The 10,989-nt window shown below is 34.5% G+C and overlaps 1 long non-coding RNA gene across 1 annotated transcript; it reads right to left on the bottom strand.

The window, feature by feature from the left end:
- Positions 1 to 2,630: 2,630 nt before the first annotated feature.
- On the bottom strand, positions 2,631 to 4,166 carry LOC127092918 (uncharacterized). The gene is made up of 2 exons (XR_007792327.1): positions 3,232 to 4,166; positions 2,631 to 2,916 (listed from the first exon to the last, which is right to left on the bottom strand). It is a non-coding gene; the product is annotated as an uncharacterized LOC127092918 (long non-coding RNA).
- Positions 4,167 to 10,989: the final 6,823 nt, after the last annotated feature.

Here is a 10,989-nt window from a genome sequence, read left to right as displayed (position 1 = left end):
CTATATTGGAAAAAGTAATGTCTAACCACAACTTACTTGTGTGACATTATTGATCCCAACATGACCTCCACCAAGTGAATGGGCTTGCAAGTCAACTTGCTAAGGAATAACTCCACACAAGTCAACAAGACTATGCCATTCTCCTATCCTAAGTGCACTCGAGTTCGGGTATAGAACTCATCTCACAACCAGAACCAGCAGATACGACAGTCATATGTACACAATGCCATAAAGCAGGTAAATGCTGAAAGATAAATAACTGTACAAAAGAATAAACACCCAATAAACAAACAACCTACAAAATCTAGGAGGGACTCACTTAGGGAAACCGGGTCCCCAGCAGAGTCGCCAGGTGTCGCAACCTGAAAAATGGAATGCGAAAAAAAAAACCGGCGAAGAAAGACAGGAGAGTCGCCACCGTGAGTTATTTATCCCAAAGGAGGGAAAGGAAACGCTCGAAGTAAACCTGGAAAAAGGAAAGGACAAGACAGGGTCTCGCAACCAAATCTTGGGTTCGGGAGTCGATTATGCGAAGGGAAGGTATTAGCACCCCTACGCATCCGTAGTACTCTACGGAATCCACTTTTGTAGTTCTTGTCTAAAGGGTGTGAGTTTATCTAATGTGTTATTTACTAAAAAAAAGGGGTCAAAAGAAAATGACTCGCACGGATGTCGCATCCACTGCATACGTATCTCATCTGAATATGAGAATCAGAGTCTTCGTAGCTCGGCTACCTAGGGGTTAAGGGTAATTGTGCTCGCTAAGACATCCCGTCTTATGCCTACGTATCTCATCTGGAATGAGAATCAGAGCAAGCCGTAGTTCGGCTAACTACGGGGTTATGGATTGGGTTTTGGACGAACGACGTTACTACGCAATCTAACGGATGCTCGACCTTTGGAGACTTACTCGCCTGTAGTAGAAGGAGTTAACGTGTTCTTAGGAGAAGAAAAATCAATGAGTTGGTAGGGTTAGGGATGCTCATGCAAAAAGGAAGTCCTTGACGAAGGAACCTGCATAAAGTAAACACACAAAACATTGCCTCCTATCGAGGTCTTCCAGCTAAGAAAGCGGTAAAAATACGGGAAAATGTAAAAGTACCACACGGATAAAGATCCGAAGTAACAGTAATTAACGGAACAAGGAAACCCTGAGATCCTCCCAAGCTAACACCATCAAAGAAAGTGAGTCAGTATAGGTAATCGGAATGAAACCTCCAGGCAGTATCCCACAAATAAAGTGGAACACCAGGCAAACCATCTCTGCAAGAGTCATATGAGCCCTCATAAAACAAAACTCAACAAACAGGTTAGAGAAACAAAATAGGGTAACCAAGAGTTGCCCCCAAATCAAAATGTAACCATATGAATCATGCCATTAAAATTCACAAAAAGCTCACAAAAAGCAACCAAGGGTAGGAGGCCTAAACCTCTTGTCAAACACATGCATCAATAGGGTATCAAATTCACCCATAATACCTCATACATTTAGAGCATTCAAATTAAAGGCATAAAGATGATGGATATAGGGCAAACCTGATTGGAGAGATCGGTTGAAATCAAATGGCACGGCTGGATTTGCAAACCAATGTTAGGGTTTGCTTGAGCTGAAAGTGTGTGAGTCAGAATGAACCTTTCAGAGTTGCCTGGAGGTTGCTGCAGATTAATTCTCACTTTCTCTGTCTAGGTTTCTCTTCAGGTTTTGTCCAGGGTTTTGTTCCAAGGAAACCTCAGAGTGTTTTGCTTCTCTCACTATCTTTTTCCCAGACAGGGTAATAGGAATAGAATGAAATTTTGTTTCACTGAAACTCTGAATTTATAACCTGATTTTTGTGGACCTGTGGGCTCAAATGAGAGAGGCCCAAGTCCAAAATGGGGATGGGTGTATTTATGGGGCGATTAGGAGAGGATGCAAGATTGTCTAAGTAGTCTAAAGAGAAGTTGGTATTATTAGGATGGGTGGACTTGGGTATGGTGTTATAAGAAGTAGAAGTAGTGTGGTAAAGGTAAATATTTTCAAAAAAATGGTGTCTCTAAAGGTAAAAGAAATTGTTATGAATTTCACATAAAATATGAACTTTAACATCATTTTTAAGACCTATATAAACACATTTCTAAACCTATGATCAATTTTAAGTTATAAGTCTTTTAATACTATAGGCAAACACAAGACATCCAAACACTTTCATAGCAATATAGTTAGGTTGATCATGATAAAGTAATTGAAAAGGAGAAGTAAAATTGAAAAGCTTTGACGGCAATTTGTTTATGATATAAATAACATGGGGAAGTGCATGGACCTAAACAAATTTAACGAGTTTGGACTAAAAGAGAAGAGCATGAGTAACACCTAATAGGTGTTGGTGTTTTATTTCAACTAAGCCATTTTTTATGGTGTATCATTGCGTACATTTTAATGATGGATACCATGATTAATGTAAAAAAAAACTAGATTGATTTCAAGGCCATTATCAGACTATATACACTAAATAGTTTTGTCAATTTGGTTTTGGATGTAGAAGAAAAAATATTTTATTAAAAAGGAAGCTTCATATTTCAATTTCACGAGGAAAATGCAACAATATCTTCAACAATATTCAAGAAATATTTAGGACTTAATATGACGGGGGTTAGGAAGAGACCTCATATATATATGTGAATCAAGTATCACAAGTATCACAAGGAGTATTAGTTTTTGAAGTGTTACATAAAGGACAAAAATATTAACAGCGAGAATAGTATCATGAGATATGTGGGCTAAACAACTATGCCACAAATTACAAATGTTAACTACACAGGTGGAAATAGTAGGGTTATATGTGTAGAAGGAATGTGTATGGGATTAACAGGGGATGTGAGCATGTATAAGCCATTAGAGATCTTAGAGGCACCAATCGTCATAAGGGTATGGTTCCTCTGTATGAAACAACCAAAAGTTGTTAATATTAAACTGCAATGAAGATGATGAGTAAGTCTAGGGACAAATATAAAGTTAGTAGAAAAATCAAGGATGTGCAACACATCATTAAGGTAGAAATTGTTGTTGAAGTTAAAAGCATATCTTTTATTCCTAATCATGGCTCAATTGGGAAGCCTAATTAGTATATCTTTTATTCCAATTAAATGGGAAAATAAGTATGTGGAGTGACATACATGATATATGGCCACAATGTCTATAATCCAATTAGGGTTAGAAGAGTGATGTAAAAAAATTGAGGGATACATGATTACCTTGTATAATGTCAGAGCTTGAAAGAAAGTGATGCATATTAGAGGGATGTTTGCTAAGTTTGTTATAGGAGATTAAAGAGACATTTTTTGCTGATATGGGGTGAAGTTAATGTGATCGTCGTGTTGAGAATGGTCTTCAATATTATTGTGGTGGGACTCAACATGATATGTATATTCTTGAGAAACTTGGGCTACAATGAGCTTTTTCCAATATGGAACAAATATTTCTCCCCCGTCTTCTTCCCGCTTTAAAATTTCTTGGACCTTGTTAAGTTGATTGACCACGAAACTAGGATTTGTTTGTGTGAGCAAAGATTTTGCCATCATCAAGATGATTATTTTCTTGTCTTTCTTTTTGTAAGAAGAAAAGTTTGTTGATTGAATGGAGGGGGTGCATGAGCATGATATGGGATTTGACATGAGCATATTGCTCATTCAACCCCTTAATAAACCAGATGACGTAGTCATTTTCTATGTAGGCTTTGATGGTTGGAAAGGTTTGACAATTGCAAGTTATGTTACATGTACAATGACGAAGAGGTCTGAAATTGTCATACTCCTGCCAAAGCTTCTTGAGGGTGCTAAAGTATTGTGTGATGTTGCTAACGCCTTGTCTGATGAAATACAACTCTTCTTGAATATCAGAGATACGAGAGATATCGCCTTGATGATCATCTTTAGAAAATTTTGAGATTCCTTGATGATGGATGAATAAAAGGTTTGAGATGGTTGAGATTTTGCACGCGGAGTAGTCGGTATATATGAAGTGGAATCTTCAATGAAGGGTTCAAGAATGGTTTTAGTGGTTATCATCGTCTGAGACGAAGTTGGTTGTGGTCATGGAGATGAAGTTTTTTGGTTGAATTTTGTGGTTATGGTTACGAAGATGAGGTTTTAGGGATGATTATGATGGTTGGTTTTTTCTAAGATATGAGATAACTGAGGGTTTGGGAGATAAAGAGGGAGAAACGTAAAATAAAAATGAGGGGTTAGTCTTGGAAATGATTAAGATAAGAACAAGAAGATAAACTAATCCGAGGTACCAAATGAGAATATGCCACGTATGGATTGTATGGTGGTAGAAGGAGAAAGAAAAACTCTGAAGAAGATAGGATACTGAAGAAAATCTGAATAACAAATAAGGAAAAGATAAGTAGGATAAAGGTGATCACAATAATCTCATTCTCTGATACCATGTTGACACTTGTGCAACGAAAGCATATCTTCTCATCATGATGAGATCATAAAAAACAAACAAAAAATGAAGAAATGTTTATTTAATTTCTTTATCCAAATACAGATATGGCTGAAAATACTTAGGCTCGGTTGGAAGAGTTAGTTAGAGAAAAATCCTCTAACAATCTTTACAATAATATTCTATTCGTTCCAAATTATAAGACGTTTTGGACATTTCACATTAATTAAGAAATGTAACTAATGTTGTATGGGAAAGGGAAACTATCTATGAGTTTACAATATTGTACTTCATTTATTACAAATGAAAGAGATATTTAAAGTATTGAGAGAAAAAATATTAATAAATAATAAATGGTATACTGGCAAAAATGTCATTAATGTTTCATTGAAATTGTAAAATGACTTATATTTTGGGGTAATTTTTTTTCCAGAGTGAATTATAGTTTGGGATAGAGGGAGTAACTAACACTAAGTTAACTCTAAAAATACAAATGAAAATTCGTATGGTATATTGTAAGAAAAACCATTGAATGCATTGGGATTAGCATAAGTGTTGATGATGAAGATCTCATATGCCATGGTAGAATATGAAAAGTTATGAAATGTTTAATTGTTTTCATTAACTAATAGATAGCATGTAAAATGCTATATATACATATACATAGTTTGTTAGTTAGTTGGTTGGAGATTCTAACTACCTGACTAAATACAAATTGAGCTAAAGTATACATACAAGATAAAATACACCATATTATGTACAAAAATAAAAAAATACATTACATATTGAATATACTTAAGCTAATATACCCCCCTAAAGTTGGATTATGAATACTAAAAAGTCCCAACTTGACTAAAGTTGGTGACAGAGCTTGATACTGTAATGGCTTAGTGAAAATATCACCCATTTGAGTTGTAGTAGAGATAGGTAGAAAATATGAGTTTTAATTGAAGTTTTTCTCTAATCACATGACAATCAAGCTCAATATGTTTTCTCCTCTCATGAAAGGTAGGATTATAAACTAAGTAAATGGCCGATTTGCTATCACAAACCACAAAAGCAGGTTTTGAAAAGTTAACATGTAGATCTTTGAACAAGTATTAAAGTCATTGGAGCTCACACATTAGATATACCAATACCCTATATTCAGTTTTTATTGAAGAAATGATGACTATATTTTACTTCTTGGATTTTCGACATGGAAGGGAAGAACCAAGCATGACATAAAAACTAGTAATTGAATTTCTAGTTTCATAACATTTGGCCCAACCAGAGCCATAAAGCCACATAATTTCAAGGCACTAGAAGAAAACAATAGAATACCTTTAGTGTGATAAAATTTTAGATACCTCAAGATTATAGTAGCAACTTGATAATGTGGCACAAGAGTAGGGGTGGCAATTGGATCCATTAAGACAAAATCCATCAAATCCATCCATCAAAAAATTCATCCACTCCATCCATTACATAAAAACTCAGTTAATTGATTGAATTAAATTCATTCATTTATAAGCATGGATTGATCCAATCCATCCAACACATTTTAATGATCCAATGGATTTTTTTTATTTAATTTTTAAAAAATAAAAAAATTCAAATATTAAAAAAAAATTTTTTTGAAAAATACAAAAAAAAATTCAAACAAAATCGATTTATAAAAAAACGATTTTTCTCAAAAATTTAAAAATCATTTTTTTGGAAAATACCAAAATTTAATTTTATTTTCGAAAAAGTTATTTTTTTACTAATATAAAAAAATATATATTTAAAAAAAACGATTTTTAAATTATTTTTTTCGGAAATACAAAAATATGTTTTTTTCCCGAAAAAAAATTGAATTTTTTTTTGAAAAAATTACTTTTTTCAAATATAAAAAATCGATTTTTTCAAAAAATAAAAAATTAATATTTAAAAAAATGGATGGATGGATATCCATCCATTAAAAATATGATAATTGATGGATTTGATGGATTTTTTTAATGGATGGATTGGATTTGATATTTTTAAGAAACTTTTGTGGATTGTTAATGGACTAATGAATTGTTTTGATCCATCCATTGACGATCCAATTCATCCATTTTCCCACGCCTACACAAGAGGTTGAGAAACATATTGGCTCTGATGTTGGACAACATAAGATATGTTAGGTATTGTGTTAGTCAAGTGCCAATTAGCCTTCTATAATTAGAAGGTTCACCTAGTGTTTGACCATATGTAGTAGATAACTTGAATGTTGGATGAAAGGGAACAGAAGATAGCTTAGCTGCTAAAAACTTTGTGTCCTCGAGAAGTTCAAGAGTATGCTTTCTCTTATTAGTAAAGATACCTGTATTAGACCTGGCAATTTCAAATCCCAAGAAAAACCTCAAATCACCAAGATCCTTGATCTTACACTTCTGATCTAAAAGTTGCTTGACATGTTTGTTTTCTTGCATAGAGCTTCCACCCAGAACTATATCACCAACATAAACAAGTAAAGCATTGAAATTGTCTTTACTTGATTTGATATATAATGAGTGATCTGCTTGTGATTGATAATATCCTAAAGATATCATAAAATAAGAGAGCTTTGAATACCACTACATACTTGCCTGTTTCAAACCATAAAATAACATCTAGTTGTTCCAATTGCCATCCTCTAATAGCAGAAATATACATTAACACCCTGATTATAGTAATCTTGGCTACAAGGGAGAAAATATTAATGTAGTTCACACCTTCCATTTAAGTGTAACCCTTAGTCACTAGCCTAACCTTATACCTTTCAATAGATCCATTGGCCTTGTACTTGATCTTGTTGACCCATCTACAACCGATAGGAACCTTTCCATAAGGTAAATCAACAACTGACCATGTCTGATTTACTGCTAGAGCTTGCAACTCAGCATTCATAACACATTTCCAACATTCAAGTTTAATGGCTTGATGAAATGTTTTATGTTCGATATGAGAAGAAATGGTGCAGAAAAAATGTTTGTATGCAGTAGAGCATTTATTGTAATATAAAATAAAAGTGATAGGATAGTTTTTATTAGGATAAACCATGTAGAGAGGTAAAGAAGATGATGCATGATAGCGGTGATAATCTACTAGGTAACTAGGAGGATGTGATAAGAGGAAATGATTTTCTGTATTTTGAGAGGGAATGATAAAAGGAATATGACAGTTCTCATGGAGTGTCTCAAAGAATCATTTTCTGTATTTTGAGAGGGAATGATAAGAGGAATATGACAGTTGGGTAAGAACTAGGCATTTTGAGATGTATCAGGGGTTGGACCAATGGACATTGTATGACTAGGTGATGACTGAACTGGTTGAAGGGCAGGTTCAGGACTGGATGTTGCAGAAAGGGTACATGGTGTATCAGTATTAGCAAAATTTTGGACAGTAGTAGGTTGTTCAGTAGACCTATTATGAAATGTCACATCATCCAGCCTAGAACCAAGTAAGTTGATAGAGAAAGAATATGTAACATTATTGCTTTCATCGGAAAATGAAGAAATGCTAGAAGTAGGAGACATAGTATCAGTAGTTGTGAATGGAACTTCAACATTAACATCATCAAGTGTATGAGACTTGGTGGCAGTTGGAGGATGAGTGGGTGGTGATACACTTTGTTTGAAAGGAAATATATTTTCATAGAAAATTACATTCCTAGAAACAAAGATTTTATGATGTTGTAAAGCATACAAAATGTATCCTTTTGTACCATCCTTATAGCTAAGAAATAAAGACTTTCTTGCCCAATGGTCAAACTTTGTCCTATGAATTTAAAGAGTGGAAGCAAAGCATTAACAACCAAACACTTTAAAGTGGATCAAAGATGGAGGTTAATGAAACGATAGTTCATAAGGAAATTTTGAATTTATCAAAGGAGATGGTAATCTATTTATAATATGAATGGCATGCTGTACACAAAAGTTTCACATGTTTAAGGGAATGTTGGAATTAAAGTACCAAGATCTAGTAACATTCAAAATATGTTGATGTTTCATCTCATTACCCATATTGTGTTGGAGTGTCTCAACATCATATTTTGACTTTTTTCCTCAAGTGTTCTTTTTCTGAAATTAAAATCCCATCCTACTCCAGTTTGAAAAAAAATCTCAATCTACCCCCTATTTCTTATTGGGCTCGTCCATTCATTGGACGAGGGTATGAAGCCCAAAACACGTTGGGTAGGCTCGGCCATTCATTGGCTGAGCGTGTGAAGGAATTTTTTTTTTAATATTTTAAAAACTTTATTAAATAGTTTTCTAATTATTATTAAATAGTATTTTAATTAATTCTATATTTAATTAATATAATTGATTTTTTTAAAAATAATAATAATATTTTTATAAAAATATTTAAAATAAAATGTTAATAATAATAGTTTTTTATAATAATAATAATTTTTTAATATTGTTTTTTTTTAAATATTAATAATAAAAATGATTATTTTTTATAATATTAATAATAGAAGTAAGTTTTTTCTTATATATTAATAATAAAATTGGTATGTTTCCTTCCAAAATTTCAATAATTTTTTGGGAATGATATATTTCCCGCCAAAAAAAATTTGTGTTTGTACTATCTCGGTCAATGATTGGCCGAGTATTCAAGTATTAATTTTCTATAAATAGCAGAACTTGTAGAAATGTAACTCAGATCACAAATCCTTTCTTTTGGTCAGAATGTTTGTTTGTGGTCTTGTATTTTATGGACACGGTGAAAAAATGAGTGTTTGCCTTGATCCGCAATGGAATTTTAGAACACTGATTTCAGCCATCCACACTGGCTTCCGACAGTTGGGCGGGCGTCGTATGAAGGTGAGGAAAGTAGAGTATCGTTGTCCATACATAACGTTGACTGATGCAAGCCCCGATGGTACGTACATGTATTACCTGGATCGCATAGAAAATGATGAAGATGTCCAGTGTATGTTTTCGGCACATAGTGGTGAAGTTAATAGAGGAGTTGAAGGTCCACTTGTGTTGGTTGTTGTTGTTGATTAGTTTTTTAATTACCAGTTGTGTTGGTTGTTGTTGTTGTTTAGTTAATGTGGTCGTGCTTTGTAACCATAAGCCTTTGATTATCAAATGTATTTCATAATTGTTTGTTCCCAAAAGACATTAGAAATACACAATGGTTTATATATATTACGTGCATAGTAGTTAATAATTAAAAAAAAACATAATCATCTGGACGGATATTTAAAGCAACAACATAATCATCTGGATGGTCGCTGGGATGGTCCTGCAACATTAGGACATTTCCTACGCATGTGTCCTATTTCACGGCAAATTCCACACCTTCTCTTTTCCTTCTCAACGTCGTCCATCTCGGTTCTAATCCTGGTGCTGTTTGGGTGCCCTTTCTTCCTCCTTCTCATAGAGTCGTCGTGGCAAAGAGTAAATCCTTCATATTGTAGCCAATTCTCCTCATGGGGAAGTCCTATGAAACTCTCCTAATAGACCTTGAAGACGTTAAGAATTTTGAAGACGTCTGGAATGTGAATGGAATAGTCCTGGCGTATGCTCGAACATGATGCGATTACATGGGAGCAAGGTAAGTGAAATGCCTGAAATTTCCCACAGTCACAGTGTTGTTTCCTCATATCAACGCTGAATGTTCCGGTTGGTCGACCGTCGTTATGATTAATCTTCTCTTGGACCATGAAATAAAATCTCTCTCGATCGAACTGCATGACATTGTGCGTGTTAACCCATGTTAACAACTATTTTGCGCAGATCCTTGTCTTTAATCTCGCGCATGAAGTTTTACGCGATGTGTCTAATGCAATAGACGTGTGATGAAGGAGGAAATTGCCATCCATTTTCCGGGTTGTTGTATGCACTCTTTATCGATTCATGCCTGTCTGATATTAGGCATAGATTTGCTTGGGGGGTAACGTGCATTCTCAAATTCTTAAGAAAGAAACTCCAGGCTTCCTTTGTCTCACTTTCAACCAATGCGAATGCTATCGGAAATATGTTCTCGTTCCCATCCTGTGCCACAGCCATCAACAGAGTCCCTCTGTACTTGCCATACAACCAAGTTCCATCAACCTGCACAATTGGTTTACAATACGCGAAACCACGTATACATGGTCTAAACGCCCAAAACAGATGATGAAATATCCTTTGGTCACCCAAGTATGAATCATCATTTGAAATCACAGGTAAGGATTGTAATTCTATAATGGTACCTGGTAGATATGTTTTCATTACCAGTATCCACTGCGGAAGATCGTTGTAAGATGTCTCCCAATTTCCATACAGCGACTCAATTGCCTTACACTTTGCAATCCATGCCTTTTTGTATGATATGATATACCTGTATTTCTCAGCAACATGAGCGATGATAACCTTCACCTTAAGAGAAGCGTCCCGATTTACAAGCTCCATTATGCTCTTGCTAATCATTTCTAAACTGAGTTTTGTATGGTCTTGTGACATGGAAGTGGTTGTGCACGTATGAGGCCCACTAGACTTACCAACTTTCCACGTTGAGTTGCCCTTACGCAAAGAGACCCTGCATTTGAAATTGCATGTTAAATTTCTACATTTGATAACAAAACG

Source organism: Lathyrus oleraceus, chromosome 6 (assembly GCF_024323335.1).
Source record: "Lathyrus oleraceus cultivar Zhongwan6 chromosome 6, CAAS_Psat_ZW6_1.0, whole genome shotgun sequence".
Taxonomy (NCBI): Eukaryota; Viridiplantae; Streptophyta; class Magnoliopsida; order Fabales; family Fabaceae; genus Lathyrus; species Lathyrus oleraceus.
The sequence above is the reverse complement of the archived record's forward strand: the minus strand, read 5'-3'. Positions and strand labels throughout refer to the sequence as shown.